Source organism: Lissotriton vulgaris, chromosome 12, assembly GCF_964263255.1.
Source record: "Lissotriton vulgaris chromosome 12, aLisVul1.2, whole genome shotgun sequence".
In the NCBI taxonomy this organism is placed as follows: Eukaryota; Metazoa; Chordata; class Amphibia; order Caudata; family Salamandridae; genus Lissotriton; species Lissotriton vulgaris.
In genome coordinates, this window is record NC_141700.1 from 446,166,199 (window position 1) to 446,190,952 (window position 24,754).

Sequence of the window (24,754 nt, forward strand, 5' to 3'; positions counted from 1 at the left end):
GCTCTGTTTCTTTCTTTCTGAATCTTTATTAGGGGGAGGTAACGAACTTTACGATGAGGCGGTCCGGGTCCTGAATGCAATATTGACAGGGAATTGTGACAAACTAGTGGGAACCCCTCTCTTCGCAATGTTTGGCCTCAGATATTATCGACGGTTCCTGTGTAACACCAAATATTTATTGTTTTAGACACAAAGGTTTTGAGAATGTATTACATGTAAAGAATTTGCCCCTAGCATAAAAAACAGTATATAAGGAGCAACCCACTTTGTACAAATCGAACAGGCTCCTAGTCTCTGCCCGTGTGTAGATTCTGTGACTTCTGTGTCCCTGCAGTAATAAACCTTTGGTCTTTGACGCCACCATCGAGAAGCCCGTGTTTCTGTTCATTTGTGCACCAAGGCAGGTGGAACTCCGGGGTCTTCGGGTGTTGTACCCTGACACCTCTGGACGGAACCAAAAAGTCCAGAACTCCAATTGGCGCCCAACGTGGGGCGACGTCATTCGGTACCGGTCCAAAAGCCTGAAGAGTTCGAGAAGCTTCGTATGAAGATTCCTGAGGGAGGCGCCCCACTTCATCGATCCCGGCATATCGCAAAAGTGGCCCGAAGTTCTCTTCCACGAGGGTTTCCCGTTCAGGACGGCTGCAGTGGGCCGTTGCCTTGACCGTCGCCCTGTCTTGGACCCGAAGTGGTGCAGTCCTTAGTACGGCGAAACGTGACGGGTTTCTCCTTGGTGACGTCTTCAGTGACTCAGTTAAGTATTTAGTGATAGCTAGCTGGTTACTTTTGTGAGGATTGTTAAAAATCCTTGATCGGTTCTTGGTTTGGTTTGGTTTTGTTAGATTATCACTGGTTGTTCTAGTTACGATAATCTATTTGGTTTAGTTTTGGGTATCGATACATCAGTTCGTTTTGGTAGGCCTAAGTTCTTGGTTCGAGTGCACATATTTGTTCCGTGTTTGTTTGTTTTTGTGTTCCGGACTGAAAATGGTAAGTCGGAAAATGTTGTCTTGTTTTAGTTGCAACAGTGACTCGCGATTGGAGGACTCTTGTCTGGTTCCTCCGATTGGGACTCCTCTATATGATTTATATTGTAAGTATGGCGTGGGTCCTATAACTTATAATGAGATATGGGTCCGCTATTGTAAGAAGGATGGTGTCCTTAGTTGGCCACTGCATGGTAGTTTTGAGCAAGAGATTCTCGATAATTTAGAAGCGAAATTGTTCAAGAAGAAAGCCCGGCCGGCAATGTTTGATTCCTTCCGTTATTGGCGGAAAGAATCCAAACAGCGAGAAATGAGAAGGTTGAAGAAAGAGCAGAAAGAACAAGAAGAGTTAACTCTAGAGCAAGCGACTAAACAGTTGCAGGCTAACGAGTGTGAGAAGGTCATAGATGTAGCCATTAGAGAGCATAACTTAGCGATTGACAAGTGCTATCCTGCCTTGCCATCGAAAATGGCTAAGATACTGGAGGACTCAGAAAACGATCCTCTGCTATCTTATCTGTTACGGTCACCTCCACCGTATGCACAAGGTGCTACGGCTCCACTCGTCCCGAATGTTCAAGTGCCGGTTGCTGGACAACCTGGTGCTCCTGCTCCTATCCCTCAGAATCAAGTTCCTATACTTCCTGTGATGAATGTGAATGTTCCTACAGCTCCTCCTCTTCCTACACTGCCAACCACTATACCTACCTCTGTACCTACTGCTCCAGAAACTATTTTCCTCGATACTCCTACTGCTTCCTCATCTATTCCTACCTCCACTGCATTTTCTATGTCTGCGAGTGTACTAACTCCACTTTCTGTTCGTCGAAGAATCACTGATTCGGTTACTAATATGCTGTCTCCTATATATAAAACTTTGATTAAGACTCCTACTCCTGACTCTGTACAGAGACGGAGTCAGCTTCCGAGTACTGAGGAACGGGGAGTTTTAGACTCCACGGCTCTCAGATGGATTTCGAAGGGTAGAAGATATAGTACAAGAGATGTGCTAGACACATTTATGCAGTGGGGAGAACCAACGCAACGATACGTCTTTGATGAGATGTGCTCGTTGTTACGTGAAGAGATAGAAGAAGACGATGTCGAATCAGATTTAGAAGATTTAATTAGGGTTCAAAAGGAATTTGCTGCTGGAATGATAGTGGGTGAGAAAATAAAACAAGCGATGGAACTCATTTTAAGTTTTAGGAATGATCCATCTCTTCGTTCACCGAGAGATTTAGAGAAAGGTAAAATGAAGCTAAGTCGCCAATATCCTATGAGGGAGGTTCCTCCAATTTGGCGCGAAGCAATACAACGTGATGATAATGCAGGAATTGCAGCTGCTCCAGCACAGTTCCAACGAGTGTGGATACACATTCCATGGAAGCGAGCAGAAGTGTTAGCAGTGAAACAGGCCTTGCCAGATCCGCGTAAGAATCCAGCCGGATATTACAAGGAATTAACACAGACAGTTGAGGCTTGTATAATGAACTTAGCCGACATTGATATGTTGTTTGGTAATGTAGTTCCGCAACCAGTGTGGGCTAAAATTCGTAGAGAGGATCATCAGGCTGCTTTAGGTGGTGATTGGGCAGCTATCACTGCAGCAGATAATCAACAAATAGGTGGTGCGAAACCTGAACCTTTGATCGCTAATCTGCCAGGTAGAATAATTGATCTAATGAAGACTCTGATGCCAGCATTGCGTGTTAATTGGGACAAATTGTCAGCATGTAGGCAAAAGAAAGACGAAAGTGTCTCGGACTTCTTCACGAGGTTCGAAGAGACTTTTGTGGATCATAGTGGTCAGGACATGAGTACAGAAGGAGGACAAAGATTGTTTGTAGATAAATTTGTGCATAATTTGTTACCTGAATTATGCAATAAATTAAAAGACTCAGAAAGTGCGTGGGCTGTATCTACGACAGCGCAAATACTTGCGACTGCGCAGTACTACGAAAATAGAGATAAAGAGGAAAAGGAAAAATCAGAAAAGAAAACGAAAGATTTAAAAACTAAAGTTCTTTTGCAGCAGGCGTATCCGCCTCGCACGAATCAGACTAATACGCAGCAAAACTCATACCAAAGGACAGATTATAGTACATCAAGACCTCAATATCAATGGAATCAGTGCGCATACTGCAAGAAAGAGGGTCACTATAAAAATGAATGTCCGATCTTAGCGCAAAATAATGCAGCAGCAGCTCAGAGAGGTCGTGGTGGTTTTGTGCAGAATTCTAGAGGACGAGGACGAGGTGCTATGCCTCCACAAACGAATGATCGTCCCTCCAATCACTTTGATCAGAGAAATGGACAATCTGTTCAGCAAAATAGATCACAGCAATATCTTGTTGAAGATTATTGTGAAGTAGATGAGGGTTTTCAACAAAATGGGTACTAGGACAGCCATGGACAGAGAGAGGGAGTAGTATCAGTTCCAGTGGATCAGAGTGGGCCTTATGTCGCAGTAGCAACATCAGGTGTAGTCGAACCGTTTCTGTTGGATACTGGTGCCGCAAAAAGTTCTATCATGCATGCGAAACTCCCTGGCGCACCTTTGTCTGGCTCAACAAATGTTTCCGTAGGTTTTTCAGGCGCCCCTGTTTACAACCCGATATCTGGTCCTTTGTCTATTTCTGTTGGACCGTGCCAATTGAAAGCACCCCTGATTTTGACGACAGGTTGTAATGAAAATCTGCTTGGTTTAGATTTGTTAAAACGACTATATGCGACATTGTACTGTTCTCCGGAAGGAGTACAGCTTACACTGGGTAAAAATATCACCTCTCCGATGTACTTGTCAATGGACGCACTCCCGCCGGAGCTACGTTCACTCCCTGATTCTCTTTGGGCGACTGGTCCTAATGATGTAGGTCTCCTAGAAATTCCACCGTATGTAGTAACTTTGAAAGCAAATGTGAAATTTCCAAGAATTCCCCAGTATAAAATATCGAGTGAAGGTGAGCGTGCACTTTTATTGATTGTGCAAGACTTGATTAAGAAGGGTGTAGTTGAAGAAACTAGAGGAAATGTCTGTAACAGTCCTGTATTACCGATTCTGAAGCGAACTGACCCTACAAAACCTCCAGTTTATAGGTTTGTCATAGACCTTAGAGAAGTTAATAAGATTGTAATTCCGCAGTTTCCTGTAGTGCCAGACATTACTGCCTTGTTAACATTGATTCCTGCTACAGCTACATGGTTCTCAGTTATTGATCTAAAGAATGCTTTCTTTAGCATTCCGATAGCCGAAGAAAGTAGGGATATTTTCGGCTTCTGTTTAGGAGGTCGAAGTTTCAGATTTAAACGCGCTCCACAAGGCTATTGTGAAAGTCCATCCATTTATAGTCAAGCTTTAAAAAGTCAGCTAGATTCCTTTGTCCTTCCTCCAGGTTCTGCCCTAGTACAATACGTAGACGATCTTTTAGTGGCTGCCGATGACAAGGAAACTTGCAAGGCAGCTACAATTTCCCTATTGCATCATTTGTCTAATTTGAATCATAAGGTGTCTCCTTCCAAGATGCAATACTGCTGCCAAGAAGTGACCTACCTAGGTCATCTCTTGTCAAAGGAGGGAAGGAAGTTGACCCCAGGAAGAATAAAAGCCATTACACAGATGAGTGTTCCGCGCACACAGAGAGAAGTACGTGCCTTCCTAGGTATTACCTCTTACTGTAGGCAATGGATCCCAAATTTTTCTCTTTTAGCGAAACCATTGGTAGCTTTGACTGGGAAAAATGTTCCGAGTCCGGTGCCATGGTCTGATGAATGTCAAGAGAGTTTTACTGAATTACGAAAAGCACTGTGTTCAGCTCCTGTATTGGGTACACCTGATTACAGCAAGCCATTCACGCTCTACGTTCACGAAAGAGAAGGTTGCGCGTTGAGTGTTCTGACACAGAAGTTTGGTGATAAACAACGCCCTTGTGCGTATTTTTCATCAACATTAGATCCGGTAGCCAGAGCGTTACCTAGTTGTTTGAGGGCTACAGCGGCAGCTGCGGCTTCCATTCGACAATCTGCTGGTTTGGTGATGAACAATATGCTAGTGGTCATGGTTCCTCATGCAGTGGATACACTCATGAACCGAACGAAGACACAACACCTTACTAGTGCGAGATTATCTGGTTACGAGCTGACATTATTAGCGAGTCATATTCAGATCAAAAGATGCAATATATTGAATCCAGCAACATTGTTGCCGACTGATCAAGAGTCGAGTGATTCTGAGCCACATGACTGTTATTTCAAAACGGAGGAAGAGACAAAAGGGCGTATCGATTTAAAAGATACTCCTCTATCCGACCCAGATGGTACGCTGTATGTGGACGGGTCATGTTTTAAATTGGAGAATGGTGACGTGACTGCTGCCTACGCGGTAACGACTTTGAAGACGATTGTGGAGACTGCAAGAGTGAGTCAGAATTCTGCCCAAGCTGCAGAATTAATAGCTCTAACGAGAGCGTGTGTCTTAGCTAAGGGAAAGAGAGTGAATGTGTTTACAGATAGTCAGTACGCATTTGGCGTGGCCCATAGTTTTGGCCGGTTGTGGAGAGAAAGAGGTTTCATTACGTCCCATGGGACTAAGATCCAACATGGTCAGCTAGTTAACGACTTGTTGGAATCTCTAACCTTGCCGACTGAAGTTGCGATTGTGAAGTGCAGTGCTCATAAAGCAATCACGGATGATGTTGGTCGTGGGAATGCCTTTGCTGATGAAACTGCTAAACAGACAGCTAGAGACACGATGAGTAGAATGTATGTTGCTACGTCTGCAAGATGGATTGCTGAGTCTGGAATGTGTGAGGATACTATGGAAAGTGTGAAAGAGATTCAGAAAGAAGCGACTGAGGAAGAGAAACGTGTATGGAGAGAAAGTACGGGCAAGTTGGACTCGAATGGATGTTGGATTGATTTGACAGAACAGCAGCGTTGGATGTTGCCTAATGCGTATGTGCTTGCAGTAGTGACGATGGCACATGGAGTAGCGCATATAAGTTCTAAAGGGATATGTAAGATGTTGGCTCCGGTCTGGAAGAATGAGGGAATCAGTAAGTGTGCAGAGAGAGTGGTGAAAAATTGCATGGTGTGCTTGATGCATAATCCTGGCAAGGGAACTCCAACTCCAGCTGGTCATTTCGCTCCTCCTTCCTGCCCCTTTGAAGTGATTCAGTTAGACTTCATTCACATGGAACGCTGCAACAATTTAAAGTACGTCCTGGTGGTAGTTTGTGCTTTTTCCAGGTGGATAGAAGCATATCCACTAAAAGACAACACTGCCCTATCAACTGCCAAAATTCTTCTCAAGGAATTTTTCCCTAGGTATGGAATGCCACGGATTGTATGGTCAGATAATGGAAGTGAGTTTATAGGGAAAGTTATGCAGAGTGTGTGTGCCGGTCTAGGATTGAAACAAAAATTCCATAGTGCAAACCATCCCCAATCTGCTGGTTTAGTCGAGGGTTACAATGGCACTCTGAAGCTTAAGATAGCCAAAATACAAGCATCCACAGGTTTAGCCTGGCCAGACGCACTTCCTTTGGCCTTGTTATCAACGAGAGCAACAGTGCATTCTAGAATAGGGCTTTCTCCATATGAGATTGTGTTTGGCCGCCCGGCAAATATCTGGGGTGTGCCAAGGCCTAAACAATTTTGCTCCATTGAATATCCTATGTTGATAGACTACCTTTACGACTTGACTGCTAAATTAAGTCTTATTCATCAACAGGTCTTCGATGCTTTGCCAAAACCTCCGGAGAGTCCAGGGCATCAGCTGAAACCCGGCGACCACGTGGTGGTCAGAAACTTCGCGAGGACAAAGAATCTTCAGCCTCGCTACATCGGCCCCTTCCAGGTCCTGCTGGCAACGAGGACAGCCGTACGTGTCGCTGGCCGTAAGCATTGGATTCACGCTTCTCACGTAAAGCGTGCTCCGTTGCCGCTGCCTTACGACGACTGGGTGAAGAAGGGAATTGGTGCCTCCGAATCTGAAATCACTCCGAAATTTATCCCTTTCAGCGATGCCGATTTAATTACTGACACTTTGAAACTTGACTCTCCTCCTGAAAAGACTCCTTTGAACACTGAACATTTGTCTCCAGCATCAGAAGAAACTTTGCTATCTGCGAACTTAAACTCTGCAACAGCTGCTAGTAATACACTATTTTCCGATCAGACAGTACCAGCGAAGCAGAAATACAACCTTAGAAGCCATAAAAAGGACAAATAAAGCAGGCAACTGCATATTGTGATTTTTGATATATTGAACCTTTTGCCTTCAGCCAGGAAGTTTGCTATTGTTTATTGTTTTTAAAATTGCCTTGCCGTCTGGGTAGCCGTAGGGTCGTGGCTGTGTGCCTAGTTTGAATTTGCAGGGGTCTGACACAAGGTCGATCTTTCTGTTGGTTCTGGGAACTCCCAGGGCTGATAGAGGCATTTTCATCTACGTACACATCATCAGTGGTCGCGAGCGGATTGTAGAAGATGGAGCTTCCTGCGCTACAACGAAAGAATGTGATTTACGTTCGCAGAAACAGACTTAATAGAATTCTTCACAGCAAATGTTTCTTGATGCAATGTGCCGTTACATTTTTGATTGTTTTAGCAACATTGGTGGGTGGAATCGTCTTTAGCATAAATTTGATTTTTGTGCCAGTTTCTACAGTACCTCCCCTTGATCCTGCTATTTCTACTATTTCTTCTATACACTCTTTTCACTCGTTTCCGGAACATGAGCAAGCCAGACGCTCAGAATTTACCAACAACACTTTTGTACAGCTCTTGCACCAACACCAACTGGTAGTTAACACTACAGACTGCTGGGTGTGTGGCTTGATACCTCACACTATGGATAAAGGTATTCCCTATTTGGTTTTGCCTTACAGCTATAATGGATCATTTCAGGCCTTCCAAACCATCTTTGCTTATGCCCTTGAAACCTATCCTCCACGTCCACCGCGTTCCACTAAATATAACTCTGCTAACAAAGCTTTAGTCCAGGGAATTATTGACATGGTCAAGGACGTCAATAATACTCCATCATACCCTAGAGACGAATTGCGAGTATATTTAAGTTGGAATACTTCAGAGTATCGCCTTAGTTTAGGAGAAAGCAAGCGAAAAAGCTCAACTCCAATCTGGGTCGTACCTCACCGAGGTCAGGTCTGTTTGCAAGGTAATGGGAGAAATCCGAGAGCTCAGCTAGGGAGGAGTGAGTGCGTAGAGACTTATGTGTTTCCGGCTAACTCTTCCCCTGCTTTTCTTACTGCTAGGGGTACCTATTTCATTTGTCGAGACAGAGCTTATACATGGTTGCCTGCCGACTTCTCAGGATCATGTTATATTGCTCGATTATTGCCTCCGACATACACTGCTTCACCTGATTACCACAGAACAAGAGTAGCGAGAGGTGTCTTCAGCAAGGAAGATACCGCTGGTCAGGAAGCCGGAGACTTCTTCAAAGGCTTCCTTCCGTTCTGGGGACCTATGGCCAATAGTAGAAACATACGTCAGCTAACACGGGTAGTTGAATCTACTATTACTGAAACTGCTGGTGCCCTTAGCAATCTGACAGCTGAGCTTCAGGCGGATAGGCTCATGACGTTGCAGAACCGTATGGTTCTAGATGTTATACTTGCAGATCGAGGTGGGGTATGCAGAATGATCCAATCGAGCTGCTGTGTCTTTATTCCTAATAATGCTCCAACAGTCTATGAGGCGATCTCTAAGTTGCACAAGATTTCAGACTCCATACATGTAGACAAGGGAAACTGGTCCTTCATGGAGTGGTTTTGGACTCTGATCTCAGCGTGGGGATGGAAGGTTCTAATGGTCATTGGTGTCATCCTAGTATTCCTATTCTCATGTTGTCTGATTATCCAGTGTGGTCCTGCTCTGTGTAGTCTTTGTGCTGCAACTTGTCTCAGAAAACCACCTGCGTTTGGAGAAAAGACACGAGAAAGGATGATGATACAACAACATGTCACTGACCTGATGAGCATAGAACTAGATTCTGACATAGACTAAGTAATTGCCTATGTAAGGGCAAAAGGAGGGTCTGAGGTTCCGTGACGGTTCCGTGACGACTTGAACCCGTGTTTTCAAGTTTGTCGGAAATACATAATATTGGTATCAGTGAACCGCAAATGATCCATTTAGTATATCCTAGTGTTTTCGCTACGCTACGAGCAAGAGCACTCCTTCCATTGACATATTTCTGATATACCCACGGCATCCATCTTAGATCATGGCCGCCATTTTGTGTTTCCTTGCCCTCACATATGCAATAGCCTCTGATCACTTCATTCACTCCACTTTGATTAAGGACACGTAGCCTTAGCCGGAGATTCACCTCTTACATGACACGTGCACCTTAAACCAGATCACGCTGTAGCTGCATGACTCGACAAAGGCTGCCTCCTCTGCCCGAGGCCAGTCCTGCCAAACTGGTCTTCGTGTCCATTGTACCTGATCATGATTAGGCGGCCGAAGCCGGTAGCCTTGCCCATTTACAACTCACAAACATCCCTTATCCCACTTTTCTATCTTCCACACCTGGCTCTGTTTCTTTCTTTCTGAATCTTTATTAGGGGGAGGTAACGAACTTTACGATGAGGCGGTCCGGGTCCTGAATGCAATATTGACAGGGAATTGTGACAAACTAGTGGGAACCCCTCTCTTCGCAATGTTTGGCCTCAGATATTATCGACGGTTCCTGTGTAACACCAAATATTTATTGTTTTAGACACAAAGGTTTTGAGAATGTATTACATGTAAAGAATTTGCCCCTAGCATAAAAAACAGTATATAAGGAGCAACCCACTTTGTACAAATCGAACAGGCTCCTAGTCTCTGCCCGTGTGTAGATTCTGTGACTTCTGTGTCCCTGCAGTAATAAACCTTTGGTCTTTGACGCCACCATCGAGAAGCCCGTGTTTCTGTTCATTTGTGCACCAAGGCAGGTGGAACTCCGGGGTCTTCGGGTGTAGTACCCTGACACCTCTGGACGGAACCAAAAAGTCCAGAACTCCACCTACAGGCCCGGGGCAGGCAGATTGGGTGTCATTTCGGTCCCGGCCATCTGGTCGCCCCTTTCGCCTCGGCCATCTGGTCGCCTGCAATGCTTTCCTATGGGGGGCGACTAGATGGCCGGACTTCCCTGGAAGTCCCGATGGGGTGCCATTCGCCTCCCGGACCCCAGCAAGGGCTCCAGGAGGTCGGGCACGTTTGCGCCCTGGGTCCCCTCTGTCACCTTGTGTGCTCAGATTACAAGAAATGGGGGTAATTTTCCTCCGGATTGGTAGGGACAAGGTATTCTGGGACCCCCCTCGGCCCAGCGTTCCTCAGCCGGCAGCTGGACATGCCAGGATGCCGCCCCAGCCCCGGATCCATCCCTGGGCCTGCCGCGTGGCAGGCAGCCCTGGATGGGGTCCGGGGGGCCCCGGCCGGGCCCCGGGTCGGGTGCCATGGCCCTGGGCCCGGTCCCCCGGCCTGCCGCACTGCCAAAGGACCAGAACGGGGTTTCCTTCGAGCCCGGGGAGCCTCCCCTCGCTCGGCCGAGTTCAGCAGCTCCGGCCGGGGCCTCCCCATCCCGGGCTCTGTCCTTGGTCCTGCTGCGTGGCAGGGTGCCTGGGACGGGGTCTGGAGGGCCCGGGGAGGCTTCCCCTGCGCCTCCGGGCTTAGGAGCCCATTCCGGGTCCAGGGGCCCGGCGGGGCCCCCCGGGTCGGGTGCCACAGCCCCGGGCCCTGTCTCTCGGCCTGCGGCACTGCCAAAGGCCCAAGACGGGGCTCCGTTGTGCCCGGGAAGCCTCCCCTTGCTGGGCTGAGTTCAGGAGCATCGGCCGGGGCCCCCGAGGGCCCGGGGAGGGCGGCCTCCCCATCCCGGGCTCTGTCCTTAGTCCTGCTGCGTGGCAGGGTGCCCGTGACGGTGGTCCGGAGGGCCCGGGAAGGCGTCCCCTGCGTCTCCGTGCATCGGAGCCTAGGCTGGGTCCAGGGGCCTGTCCGGGCCCCAGGTCGGGTGCCACGGCCCTGGGCCTCCGGTCCCCACCTTGCCGTTCCCTGGCGCCAGTTCCCTTTTTCGTCGGGGCACAGAGTGGCACCGGCTGGCTTGACTCTCGTGCCCGGCCATCAGTTCTCTGGGATCCCCTCGGCCATCTGGTCTCCGGGATCCCCTCGGGCATCTGGTCTCCCGTATCCCCTCGGCCATCTGGTCTCCAGGATCGCCTCGGTCATCTGGTCTCCTGCAATGCTTTCCTATGGAAGCGACCAGATGGCCGAACTTCCCTGGAAGTCCCGATGAGGTGCCATTTGCCTCCCGGATCCCAGCGAGGGCTCCAGGAGGTCGGGTACCTTCGAGCCTTGGGTCTCCTCTGTCACTCGGTGCGCACGGATTCGAAGAAAGAGGGGTAGCCTTCCTCCGGATTACTAGGGACAAGGTATGCCCAGGCACTTCTTGCAGTTCTCCGCCCAGGGGGGACCAGATGAGATGTGCCTGGGAAAAAACCTCCCTTCTCCAGGAGGCCAACGGCATGTCAAAGTACCCGGGAAGGGCTCAACGGGTCCCGGGCAGACCTCCCCCGGGCGTCCGGGGCACCCACCGGGCAGACCTCCCCCGGGGCACCCATCTCCAGGGGGCCAACGGCATGGCACAGTACCCGGGAAGGGCTCCACGGGTCCCGGGCAGACCTCCCCCGGGCGTCCGGGGCACCCATCTCCAGGAGGCCAACGGCATGGCAAATTACCCGGGAAGGGCTCCACGGGTCCCGGGCAGTCCTCCCCCCCCGGGCGTACATGGTTGTCCGACAGATTCGGGCGGATGTGCTTTTACGAACCGGATCGGAATCGGCCCAAATAATAATAATCCACATTTGCAAAGCGCACAGTCACCCGTAAGGGTCGCTAGGGGCCGTCGGGAAGATTAAGCAAGCTATTGCCCAGAGTCACATGGTGCTGGGCTTTTCTGCCGCCGGCGCCGGGGATCGAACCGTGATCTCCAGATTCCGGAGTCAGCCGCCCTAGCCGCGGCGTCAGCTATTTCCCAGAGTGAAATGGTGCTGGGCTTTTCTGCCGCCGGCGCCGGGGATCGAACCGTGATCTCCAGATTCCGGAGTCAGCCGCCCCAGCCGCGGCGTCGGCTATTTCCCAGAGTCAAATGGTGCTGGGCTTTTCTGCCGCCGGCGCCGGGGATCGAACCGTGATCTCCATATTCCGGAGTCAGCCGCCCTAGCCGCGGCGTCAGCTATTTCCCAGAGTGAAATGGTGCTGGGCTTTTCTGCCGCCGGCGCCGGGGATCGAACCGTGATCTCCAGATTCCGGAGTCAGCCGCCCCAGCCGCGGCGTCAGCTATTTCCCAGAGTGAAATGGTGCTGGGCTTTTCTGCCGCCGGCGCCGGGGATCGAACCGTGATCTCCAGATTCCGGAGTCAGCCGCCCCAGCCGCGGCGTCAGCTATTTCCCAGAGTGAAATGGTGCTGGGCTTTTCTGCCGCCGGCGCCGGGGATCGAACCGTGATCTCCAGATTCCGGAGTCAGCCGCCCCAGCCGCGGCGTCAGCTATTTCCCAGAGTGAAATGGTGCTGGGCTTTTCTGCCGCCGGCGCTGGGGATCGAACCGTGATCTCCAGATTCCGGAGTCAGCCGCGGCGTCAGCTATTTCCCAGAGTCACATGGTGCTGGGCTTTTCTGCCGCCGGCGCCGGGGATCGAACCGTGATTCCCCAGATTGGGATGTCGCAAAAATCCGGCATGGTAGGTGCTCGCCAGGACCAGGGTTGGAGACCCCTGAATCAGACTTTTATATTTTAATTGTTTCAGAATAAGACCTCATGAAATTGATTTGTTATATAACAATGAGAAAAGCAAGGCACTGCTGAGAGTTGAACTCAGGATCTCCAGTTTACTAGACAGGCGCTTTAACCAGCTAAGCCACAGCACCCACTTGATTCTTAGTTTTGAAACACTTTTCTTTATGCTGTTCAAGAGAATATTGCTTTTTCACTTTCATATTCTTTTCTAAGTTCACACACTTCTCTACTCAAACACTTAAGATGAATGGAGACTCTTCACTTATTCAAAAACACCTCTCTAATTTGAAGTTTACCCTATTCATATCATTTTAAAATATACCTTGCTGAAGAATGGATTAGTTGATTTCAACAATAGAGTGATCATTCACCTCTATCTTGTTCTTTGTCATTTTCTTTTCCCTATTTCAGTCAATGCATTCCTACAAAAAACTTCACAATACCAAGCATTTTATTTAATTTTTAAGATAACTTATTCAAAAGTTCATAGAACCAGATGTTTATTCTTAAATTGTATTCAACACTTGTTTGATGAAAATTATTCGGACAGCATGGAGAAAACAGTTAGGTGCTGCTCAGATTTGAACTCAGGAATTCCTGTTTACAAGACAGGCGCTTTAACCACTAAGCCACAGCACAAATGTTTATAGTAAAAAATGCATAAATAATTTATTGTTGATTATGAAAATGTGTTTCCTGCTATACATTCTTCTTTATATGTATTGTAATCTTAAACACAAAAAGATACTCAATCACTACGCAAGGATTAATATGTTTTAATAAACAGGTACTCTTATAAAACCCAATTTCATTTCTTGAATTCTTTACAATTTTGTTTCATGAAGGTATTAATATTGCTCAAATCTAGGTAGAAATTTCATCTACGCCTTTCTCATAGATATGTAGATTTTTCATTTTGCAATAACAGTATTCATTCTATAATCTTGAAAATACTTGGGTTTTTATAAGGTTTAAGATGATCTTTTCAACAGTAAGATGAATCAGACTTTTATATTTTAATTGTATCGGAATAAGACCTAATGAAAATGATTTGTTATATAACAATGAGAAAAGCAAGGCACTGCTGAGATTTGAACTCAGGATCTCCTGTTTATTATACAGGCACTTTAACCAGCTAAGCCACAGCACCCACTAGATTCTTAATTTTGAAACACTTTTCTTTATGGTGTTCAAGAGAATATTGCTTTTTCACTTTCATATTCTTTTCTAAGTTCATACACTTCTCTACTCAAACACTTAAGATGAATGAAGACTCTTCACTTATTCAAAAACACCTCTCTAATTTGAAGTTTACCCTATTCATATCATTTTAAAATATACCTTGCTGAAGAATGGATTAGTTGAATTCAACAATAGAGTGATCATTCACCTCTATCTTGTTCTTTGTCATTTTCTTTTCCCTATTTCAGTCAATGCATTCCTACAAAAATCTTCACAATACCAATCATTTTATTTAATTTTTAAGATAACGTATTCTAAAGTTCATAGAACCAGATGTTTATTCTTAAATTGTATTCAACACTTGTTTGATGAAAATTGTTCGGGAAGCATGGAGAAAACAGTTAGGCGCTGCTGAGATTTGAACTCAGGATTTCCTGTTTACGATACAGGCGCTTTAACCACTAAGCCGCAGCACCAACATTAATTGTAAAAAATGCATAAATAATTTATTGTTGATGATGAAAATGTGTTTTCTGCTATAAATTCTTCTTTATATGTATAGTAATCTTAAACACGAAAAGATACTCAATCACTACGCAAGGATTAATATGTTTTGTACTCTTATAAAACCCAATTTCATTTCTTGAATTCTTTACAAGTTTTTTTTCATGAAGGTATTAATATTGCTCAAATCTAGGTAGAAATTTCATCTACTTCTTTCTCATAGACATGTATTTTTTCATTTTGCAATAACAGTATTCATTCTATAATCTTGAAAATACTTGGGTTTTTATAAGGTTTAAGATGATCTGTTCAACAGTAAGATGAATCAGACTTTTATATTTTAATTGTATCGGAATAAGACCTAATGAAAATGATTTGTTATATAACAATGAGAAAAGCAAGGCACTGCTGAGATTTGAACTCAGGATCTCCTGTTTACTAGACAGGCGCTTTAACCAGCTAAGCCACAGCACCCACTTGATTCTTAATTTTGAAACACTTTTCTTTATGGTGTTCAAGAGAATATTGCTTCTTCACTTTCATATTCTTTTCTAAGTTCACACACTTCTCTACTCAAACACTTAAGATGAATGAAGACTCTTCATTTATTCCAAAACACCTCTCTAATTTGAAGTTTACCCCATTCATATCATTTTAAACTATACCTTGCTGAAGAATGGATTAGTTGAATTCAACAATAGAGTGATCATTCACCTCTATCTTGTTCTTTGTCATTTTCTTTTCCCTATTTCAGTCAATGCATTACTACAAAAATCTTCACAATACCAAGCATTTTATTTAATTTTTAAGATAACTTATTCTAAAGTTCATAGAACCAGATGTTTATTCTTAAATTGTGTTCAACACTTGTTTGATGAAAATTATTCGGAAAGCATGGAGAAAACAGTTAGGTGCTGCTGCGATTTGAACTCAGGATTTCCTGTTTACGAGACAGGCGCTTTAACCACTAAGCCACAGCACCAACGTTAATAGTAAAAAATGCATACATAATTTATTGTTGATGATGAAAATGTGTTTTCTGCTATAAATTCTTCTTTATATGTATTGTAATCTTAAACGCGAAAATATACTCAATCACTACGCAAGGATTAATATGTTTTAATAAACAGGTACTCTTATAAAACCCAATTTCATTACTTGAATTCTTTACAATTTTTTTTCATGAAGGTATTAATATTGCTCAAATCTAGGTAGAAATTTCATCTACTTCTTTCTCATAGATATGTATTTTTTTCATTTTGCAATAACAGTATTCATTCTATAATCTTGAAAATACTTGGGTTTTTATAAGGTTTAAGATGATCTTTTCAACAGTAAGATGAATCAGACTTTTATATTTTAATTGTATCGGAAAAAGACCTAATGAAAATGATTTGTTATATAACAATGAGAAAAACAAGGCGCAGCTGAGAGTTGAACTCAGGATCTCCTGTTTAATAGACAGGCGCTTTAACCAGCTAAGCCACAGCACCCACTTGATTCTTAATTTTGAAACACTTTTCTTTATGGTGTTCAAGAGAATATTGCTTTTTCACTTTCATATTCTTTTCTAAGTTCACACACTTCTCTACTCAAAAACTTAAGATGAATGAAGACTCTTCATTTATTCAAAAACACCTCTCTAATTTGAAGTTTACCCTATTCATATCATTTTAAAATATACCTTGCTGAAGAATGGATTAGTTGAATTCAACAATAGAGTGATCATTCACCTCTATCTTTTTCTTTGTCATTTTCTTTTCCCTATTTCAGTCAATGCATTCCTACAAAAATCTTCACAATACCAATCATTTTATTTAATTTTTAAGATAACGTATTCTAAAGTTCATAGAACCAGATGTTTATTCCTAAATTGTATTCAACACTTGTTTGATGAAAATTATTCAGAAAGCATGGAGAAAAGAGTTTGGTGCTGCTGAGATTTGAACTCAGGATTTCCTGTTTACGAGTCAGGCTCTTTAACCACTAAGCCACAGCACCAATGTTAATAATAAAAAATGCATAAATAATTTATTGTTGATGATGAAAATGTGTTTCCTGCTATAAATTCTTCTTTATATGTATTGTAATCTTAAACACGAAAAGATACTCAATCACTACGCAAGGATTAATATGTTTTAATAAACAGGTACTCTTATAAAACCCAATTTCATTTCTTGAATTCTTTACAATTTTGTTTCATGAAGGTATTAATATTGTTCAAATCTAGGTATAAATTTCATCTACGTCTTTCTCATAGATATGTAGATTTTTCATTTTGCAATAACAGTATTCATTCTATAATCTTGAAAATACTTGGGTTTTTATAAGGTTTAAGATGATCTTTTCAACAGTAAGATGAATCAGACTTTTATATTTTAATTGTATCGGAATAAGACCTAATGAAAATGATTTGTTATATAACAATGAGAAAAGCAAGGCACTGCTGAGAGTTGAACCCAGGATCTCCTGTTTAATAGACAGGCGCTTTAACCAGCTAAGCCACAGCACCCACTTGATTCTTAATTTTGAAACACTTTTCTTTATGGTGTACAAGAGAATATTGCTTTTTCACTTTCATATTCTTTTCTAAGTTCACACACTTCTCTACTCAAAAACTTAAGATGAATGAAGACTCTTCATTTATTCAAAAACACCTCTCTAATTTGAAGTTTACCCTATTCATATCATTTTAAAATATACCTTGCTGAAGAATGGATTAGTTGAATTCAACAATAGAGTGATCATTCACCTCTATCTTGTTCTTTGTCATTTTCTTTTCCCTATTTCAGTCAATGCATTCCTACAAAAATCTTCACAATACCAATCATTTTATTTAATTTTTAAGATAACGTATTCTAAAGTTCATAGAACCAGATGTTTATTCTTAAATTGTATTCAACACTTGTTTGATGAAAATTATTCAGAAAGCATGGAGAAAAGAGTTAGGTGCTGCTGAGATGTGAACTCATGATTTCCTGTTTACGAGTCAGGCTCTTTAACCACTAAGCCACAGCACCAATGTTAATAATAAAAAATGCATAAATAATTTATTGTTGATGATGAAAATGTGTTTCCTGCTATAAATTCTTCTTTATATGTATTTTAATCTTAAACACGAAAAGATACTCAATCACTACGCAAGGATTAATATGTTTTAATAAACAGGTACTCTTATAAAACCCAATTTCATTTCTTGAATTCTTTACAACTTTGTTTCATGAAGGTATTAATATTGTTCAAATCTAGGTAGAAATTTCATCTACGTCTTTCTCATAGATATGTAGATTTTTCATTTTGCAATAACAGTATTCATTCTATAATCTTGAAAATACTTGGGTTTTTATAAGTTTTAAGATGATCTTTTCAACAGTAAGATGAATCAGACTTTTATATTTTAATTGTATCGGAATAAGACCTAATGAAAATGATTTGTTATATAACAATGAGAAAAGCAAGACGCTGCTGAGGTTTGAACTCAGGATCTCCTGTTTACTAGACAGGCGCTTTAACCAGCTAAGCCTCAGCACCCACTTGAGTCTTAATTTTGAAACAATTTTCTTTATGGTGTTCAAGAGAATATTGCTTTTTCACTTTCATATTCTTTTCTAAGTTCACACACTTCTCTACTCAAACACTTGAGATGAATGGAGACTCTTCACTTATTCAAAAACACCTCTCTAATTTGAAGTTTACCCTATTCATATCATTTTAAAATATACCTTGCTGAAGAATGGATTAGTTGATTTCAACAATAGAGTGATCATTCACCTCTATCTTGTTCTTTGTCATTTTCTTTTCCCTATTTCAGTCAATGCATTCCTACAAAAAACTTCACAATACCAAGCATTTTATTTAATTTTTAAGATAACTTATTCAAAAGTTCATAGAACCAGATGTTTATTCTTAAATTGTATTCAACACTTGTTTGATGAAAATTATTCGGACAGCATGGAGAAAACAGTTAGGTGCTGCTCAGATTTGAACTCAGGATTTCCTGTTTACAAGACAGGCGCTTTAACCACTAAGCCACAGCACAAATGTTTATAGTAAAAAATGCATAAATAATTTATTGTTGATTATGAAAATGTGTTTCCTGCTATACATTCTTCTTTATATGTATTGTAATCTTAAACACAAAAAGATACTCAATCACTACGCAAGGATTAATATGTTTTAATAAACAGGTACTCTTATAAAACCCAATTTCATTTCTTGAATTCTTTACAATTTTGTTTCATGAAGGTATTAATATTGCTCAAATCTAGGTAGAAATTTCATCTACGCCTTTCTCATAGATATGTAGATTTTTCATTTTGCAATAACAGTATTCATTCTATAATCTTGAAAATACTTGGGTTTTTATAAGGTTTAAGATGATCTTTTCAACAGTAAGATGAATCAGACTTTTATATTTTAATTGTATCGGAATAAGACCTAATGAAAATGATTTGTTATATAACAATGAGAAAAGCAAGGCACTGCTGAGATTTGAACTCAGGATCTCCTGTTTATTATACAGGCACTTTAACCAGCTAAGCCACAGCACCCACTAGATTCTTAATTTTGAAACACTTTTCTTTATGGTGTTCAAGAGAATATTGCTTTTTCACTTTCATATTCTTTTCTAAGTTCATACACTTCTCTACTCAAACACTTAAGATGAATGAAGACTCTTCACTTATTCAAAAACACCTCTCTAATTTGAAGTTTACCCTATTCATATCATTTTAAAATATACCTTGCTGAAGAATGGATTAGTTGAATTCAACAATAGAGTGATCATTCACCTCTATCTTGTTCTTTGTCATTTTCTTTTCCCTATTTCAGTCAATGCATTCCTACAAAAATCTTCACAATACCAATCATTTTATTTAATTTTTAAGATAACGTATTCTAAAGTTCATAGAACCAGATGTTTATTCTTAAATTGTATTCAACACTTGTTTGATGAAAATTGTTCGGGAAGCATGGAGAAAACAGTTAGGCGCTGCTGAGATTTGAACTCAGGATTTCCTGTTTACGATACAGGCGCTTTAACCACTAAGCCACAGCACCAACATTAATTGTAAAAAATGCATAAATAATTTATTGTTGATGATGAAAATGTGTTTTCTGCTATAAATTCTTCTTTATATGTATAGTAATCTTAAACACGAAAAGATACTCAATCACTACGCAAGGATTAATATGTTTTGTACTCTTATAAAACCCAATTTCATTTCTTGAATTCTTTACAAGTTTTTTTTCATGAAGGTATTAATATTGCTCAAATCTAGGTAGAAATTTCATCTACTTCTTTCTCATAGACATGTATTTTTTTCATTTTGCAATAACAGTATTCATTCTATAATCTTGAAAATACTTGGGTTTTTATAAGGTTTAAGATGATCTGTTCAACAGTAAGATGAATCAGACTTTTATATTTTAATTGTATCGGAATAAGACCTAATGAAAATGATTTGTTATATAACAATGAGAAAAGCAAGGCACTGCTGAGATTTGAACTCAGGATCTCCTGTTTACTAGACAGGCGCTTTAACCAGCTAAGCCACAGCACCCACTTGATTCTTAATTTTGAAACACTTTTCTTTATGGTGTTCAAGAGAATATTGCTTCTTCACTTTCATATTCTTTTCTAAGTTCACACACTTCTCTACTCAAACACTTAAGATGAATGAAGACTCTTCATTTATTCCAAAACACCTCTCTAATTTGAAGTTTACCCCATTCATATCATTTTAAACTATACCTTGCTGAAGAATGGATTAGTTGAATTCAACAATAGAGTGATCATTCACCTCTATCTTGTTCTTTGTCATTTTCTTTTCCCTATTTCAGTCAATGCATTACTACACAAATCTTCACAATACCAAGCATTTTATTTAATTTTTAAGATAACTTATTCTAAAGTTCATAGAACCAGATGTTTATTCTTAAATTGTGTTCAACACTTGTTTGATGAAAATTATTCGGAAAGCATGGAGAAAACAGTTAGGTGCTGCTGAGATTTGAACTCAGGATTTCCTGTTTACGAGACAGGCGCTTTAACCACTAAGCCACAGCACCAACGTTAATAGTAAAAAATGCATACATAATTTATTGTTGATGATGAAAATGTGTTTTCTGCTATAAATTCTTCTTTATATGTATTGTAATCTTAAACGCGAAAATATACTCAATCACTACGCAAGGATTAATATGTTTTAATAAACAGGTACTCTTATAAAACCCAATTTCATTACTTGAATTCTTTACTTTTTTTTTTTCATGAAGGTATTAATATTGCTCAAATCTAGGTAAAAATTTCATCTACTTCTTTCTCATAGATATGTATTTTTTTCATTTTGCAATAACAGTATTCATTCTATAATCTTGAAAATACTTGGGTTTTTATAAGGTTTAAGATGATCTTTTCAACAGTAAGATGAATCAGACTTTTATATTTTAATTGTATCGGAAAAAGACCTAATGAAAATGATTTGTTATATAACAATGAGAAAAACAAGGCGCAGCTGAGAGTTGAACTCAGGATCTCCTGTTTAATAGACAGGCGCTTTATCCAGCTAAGCCACAGCACCCACTTGATTCTTAATTTTGAAACACTTTTCTTTATGGTGTTCAAGAGAATATAGCTTTTTCACTTTCATATTCTTTTCTAAGTTCACACACTTCTCTACTCAAAAACTTAAGATGAATGAAGACTCTTCATTTATTCAAAAACACCTCTCTAATTTGAAGTTTACCCTATTCATATCATTTTAAAATATACCTTGCTGAAGAATGGATTAGTTGAATTCAACAATAGAGTGATCATTCACCTCTATCTTTTTCTTTGTCATTTTCTTTTCCCTATTTCAGTCAATGCATTCCTACAAAAATCTTCACAATACCAATCATTTTATTTAATTTTTAAGATAACGTATTCTAAAGTTCATAGAACCAGATGTTTATTCCTAAATTGTATTCAACACTTGTTTGATGAAAATTATTCAGAAAGCATGGAGAAAAGAGTTAGGTGCTGCTGAGATTTGAACTCAGGATTTCCTGTTTACGAGTCAGGCTCTTTAACCACTAAGCCACAGCACCAATGTTAATAATAAAAAATGCATAAATAATTTATTGTTGATGATGAAAATGTGTTTCCTGCTATAAATTCTTCTTTATATGTATTGTAATCTTAAACACGAAAAGATACTCAATCACTACGCAAGGATTAATATGTTTTAATAAACAGGTACTCTTATAAAACCCAATTTCATTTCTTGAATTTTTTACAATTTTGTTTCATGAAGGTATTAATATTGTTCAAATCTAGGTAGAAATTTCATCTACGTCTTTCTCATAGATATGTAGATTTTTCATTTTGCAATAACAGTATTCATTCTATAATCTTGAAAATACTTGGGTTTTTATAAGGTTTAAGATGATCTTTTCAACAGTAAGATGAATCAGACTTTTATATTTTAATTGTATCGGAATAAGACCTAATGAAAATGATTTGTTATATAACAATGAGAAAAGCAAGGCACTGCTGAGAGTTGAACCCAGGATCTCCTGTTTAATAGACAGGCGCTTTAACCAGCTAAGCCACAGCACCCACTTGATTCTTAATTTTGAAACACTTTTCTTTATGGTGTACAAGAGAATATTGCTTTTTCACTTTCATATTCTTTTCTAAGTTCACACACTTCTCTACTCAAAAACTTAAGATGAATGAAGACTCTTCATTTATTCAAAAACACCTCTCTAATTTGAAGTTTACCCTATTCATATCATTTTAAAATATACCTTGCTGAAGAATGGATTAGTTGAATTCAACAATAGAGTGATCATTCACCTCTATCTTGTTCTTTGTCATTTTCTTTTCCCTATTTCAGTCAATGCATTCCTACAAAAATCTTCACAATACCAATCATTTTATTTAATTTTTAAGATAACGTATTCTAAAGTTCATAGAACCAGATGTTTATTCCTAAATTGTATTCAACACTTGTTTGATGAAAATTATTCAGAAAGCATGGAGAAAAGAGTTAGGTGCTGCTGAGATGTGAACTCATGATTTCCTGTTTACGAGTCAGGCTCTTTAACCACTAAGCCACAGCACCAATGTTAATAATAAAAAATGCATAAATAATTTATTGTTGATGATGAAAATGTGTTTCCTGCTATAAATTCTTCTTTATATGTATTTTAATCTTAAACACGAAAAGATACTCAATCACTACGCAAGGATTAATATGTTTTAATAAACAGGTACTCTTATAAAACCCAATTTCATTTCTTGAATTCTTTACAACTTTGTTTCATGAAGGTATTAATATTGTTCAAATCTAGGTAGAAATTTCATCTACGTCTTTCTCATAGATATGTAGATTTTTCATTTTGCAATAACAGTATTCATTCTATAATCTTGAAAATACTTGGGTTTTTATAAGTTTTAAGATGATCTTTTCAACAGTAAGATGAATCAGACTTTTATATTTTAATTGTATCGGAATAAGACCTAATGAAAATGATTTGTTATATAACAATGAGAAAAGCAAGACGCTGCTGAGGTTTGAACTCAGGATCTCCTGTTTACTAGACAGGCGCTTTAACCAGCTAAGCCTCAGCACCCACTTGAGTCTTAATTTTGAAACAATTTTCTTTATGGTGTTCAAGAGAATATTGCTTTTTCACTTTCATATTCTTTTCAAAGTTCACACACTTCTCTACTCAAACACTTAAGATGAATGAAGACTCTTCACTTATTCAAAAACACCTCTCTAATTTGAAGTTTACCCTATTCATATCATTTTAAAATATACCTTGCTGAAGAATGGATTAGTTGAATTCAACAATAGAGTGATCATTTGCCTCTATCTTGTTCACTGTCATTTTCTTTTCCCTATTTCAGTCAATGCATTCCTACAAAAATCTTCACAATACCAAGCATTTTATTTAATTTTTAAGATAACTTATTCTAAAGTTTATAGAACCAGATGTTTATTCTTAAATTGTATTCAACACGTGTTTGATGAAAATTATTCGGAAAGCATGGAGAAAACAGTTAGGTGCTGCTTAGATTTGAACTCAGGATTTCCTGTTTACGAGACAGGCGCTTTAACCACTAAGCCAAATTACCAACGTTAATAGTAAAAAATGCATAAATAATTTATTGTTGATGATGAAAATGTGTTTTCTGCTATAAATTCTTCTTTATATGTATTGTAATCTTAAACATGAAAAGATACTCAAACACTACGCAAGGATTAATATGTTTTAATAAACAGGTACTCTTATAAAACCCAATTTCATTTCTTGAATTGTTTCCAATTTTTTTTCATGACGGTATTAATATTGCTCAAATCTAGGTAGAAATTTCATCTACTTCTTTCTCATAGATATGTATTTTTTTCATTTTGCAATAACAGTATTCATTCTATAATCTTGAAAATACTTGGGTTTTTATAAGGTTTAAGATGATCTGTTCAACAGTAAGATGAATCAGACTTTTATATTTTAATTGTTTCAGAATAAGACCTAATGAAATTGATTTGTTATATAACAATGAGAAAAGCAAGGCACTGCTGAGAGTTGAACTCAGGATCTCCTGTTTACTAGACAGGCGCTTTAACCAGCTAAGCCACAGCACCCACTTGATTCTTAGTTTTGAAACACTTTTCTTTATGCTGTTCAAGAGAATATTGCTTTTTCACTTTCATATTCTTTTCTAAGTTCACACACTTCTCTACTCAAACACTTAAGATGAATGGAGACTCTTCACTTATTCAAAAACACCTCTCTAATTTGAAGTTTACCCTATTCATATCATTTTAAACTATACCTTGCTGAAGAATGGATTAGTTGAATTCAACAATAGAGTGATCATTCACCTCTATCTTGTTCTTTGTCATTTTCTTTTCCCTATTTTAGTCAATGTATTCCTACAAAAATCTTCACAATACCAAGCATTTTATTTATTTTTTAAGATAACGTATTCTAAAGTTCATAGAACCAGATGTTTATTATTAAATTGTATTCAACACTTGTTTGATGAAAATTATTCAGAAAGCATGGAGATAAGAGTTAGGTGCTGCTGAGATTTGAACTCAGGATTTCCTGCTTATGAGTCAGGCGCTTTAACCACTAAGCCACAGCACCAATGTTAATAATAACAAATGCATAAATAATTTATTGTTGATGATGAAAATGTGTTTCCTGCTATAAATTCTTCTTTATATGTATTGTAATCTTAAACACGAAAAGATACTCAATCACTACGCAAGGATTAATATGT

At 39.9% G+C, this 24,754-nt stretch overlaps 10 non-coding genes across 10 annotated transcripts; all 10 read right to left on the reverse strand.

Annotated features, from left to right (window-relative positions):
- Positions 1 to 12,843: 12,843 nt before the first annotated feature.
- On the reverse strand, positions 12,844 to 12,917 carry TRNAT-AGU (transfer RNA threonine (anticodon AGU)). Its single transcript has one exon. It is a non-coding gene; the product is annotated as a tRNA-Thr (tRNA).
- Positions 12,918 to 14,872: 1,955 nt separating this feature from the next.
- Positions 14,873 to 14,946, reverse strand: TRNAT-AGU (transfer RNA threonine (anticodon AGU)). Its single transcript has one exon. It is a non-coding gene; the product is annotated as a tRNA-Thr (tRNA).
- A 945-nt stretch (positions 14,947 to 15,891) lies between these two features.
- Positions 15,892 to 15,965, reverse strand: TRNAN-AUU (transfer RNA asparagine (anticodon AUU)). Its single transcript has one exon. It is a non-coding gene; the product is annotated as a tRNA-Asn (tRNA).
- Positions 15,966 to 16,910: 945 nt separating this feature from the next.
- On the reverse strand, positions 16,911 to 16,984 carry TRNAN-AUU (transfer RNA asparagine (anticodon AUU)). The gene has a single exon. It is a non-coding gene; the product is annotated as a tRNA-Asn (tRNA).
- Positions 16,985 to 19,959: 2,975 nt separating this feature from the next.
- Positions 19,960 to 20,033, reverse strand: TRNAT-AGU (transfer RNA threonine (anticodon AGU)). Its single transcript has one exon. It is a non-coding gene; the product is annotated as a tRNA-Thr (tRNA).
- Positions 20,034 to 20,468: 435 nt separating this feature from the next.
- Positions 20,469 to 20,541, reverse strand: TRNAT-CGU (transfer RNA threonine (anticodon CGU)). Its single transcript has one exon. It is a non-coding gene; the product is annotated as a tRNA-Thr (tRNA).
- Positions 20,542 to 20,979: 438 nt separating this feature from the next.
- Positions 20,980 to 21,053, reverse strand: TRNAN-AUU (transfer RNA asparagine (anticodon AUU)). Its single transcript has one exon. It is a non-coding gene; the product is annotated as a tRNA-Asn (tRNA).
- Positions 21,054 to 21,998: 945 nt separating this feature from the next.
- Positions 21,999 to 22,072, reverse strand: TRNAN-AUU (transfer RNA asparagine (anticodon AUU)). The gene has a single exon. It is a non-coding gene; the product is annotated as a tRNA-Asn (tRNA).
- A 1,964-nt stretch (positions 22,073 to 24,036) lies between these two features.
- On the reverse strand, positions 24,037 to 24,110 carry TRNAT-AGU (transfer RNA threonine (anticodon AGU)). The gene has a single exon. It is a non-coding gene; the product is annotated as a tRNA-Thr (tRNA).
- Positions 24,111 to 24,545: 435 nt separating this feature from the next.
- Positions 24,546 to 24,618, reverse strand: TRNAM-CAU (transfer RNA methionine (anticodon CAU)). Its single transcript has one exon. It is a non-coding gene; the product is annotated as a tRNA-Met (tRNA).
- Between the last annotated feature and the right edge of the window lie 136 nt (positions 24,619 to 24,754).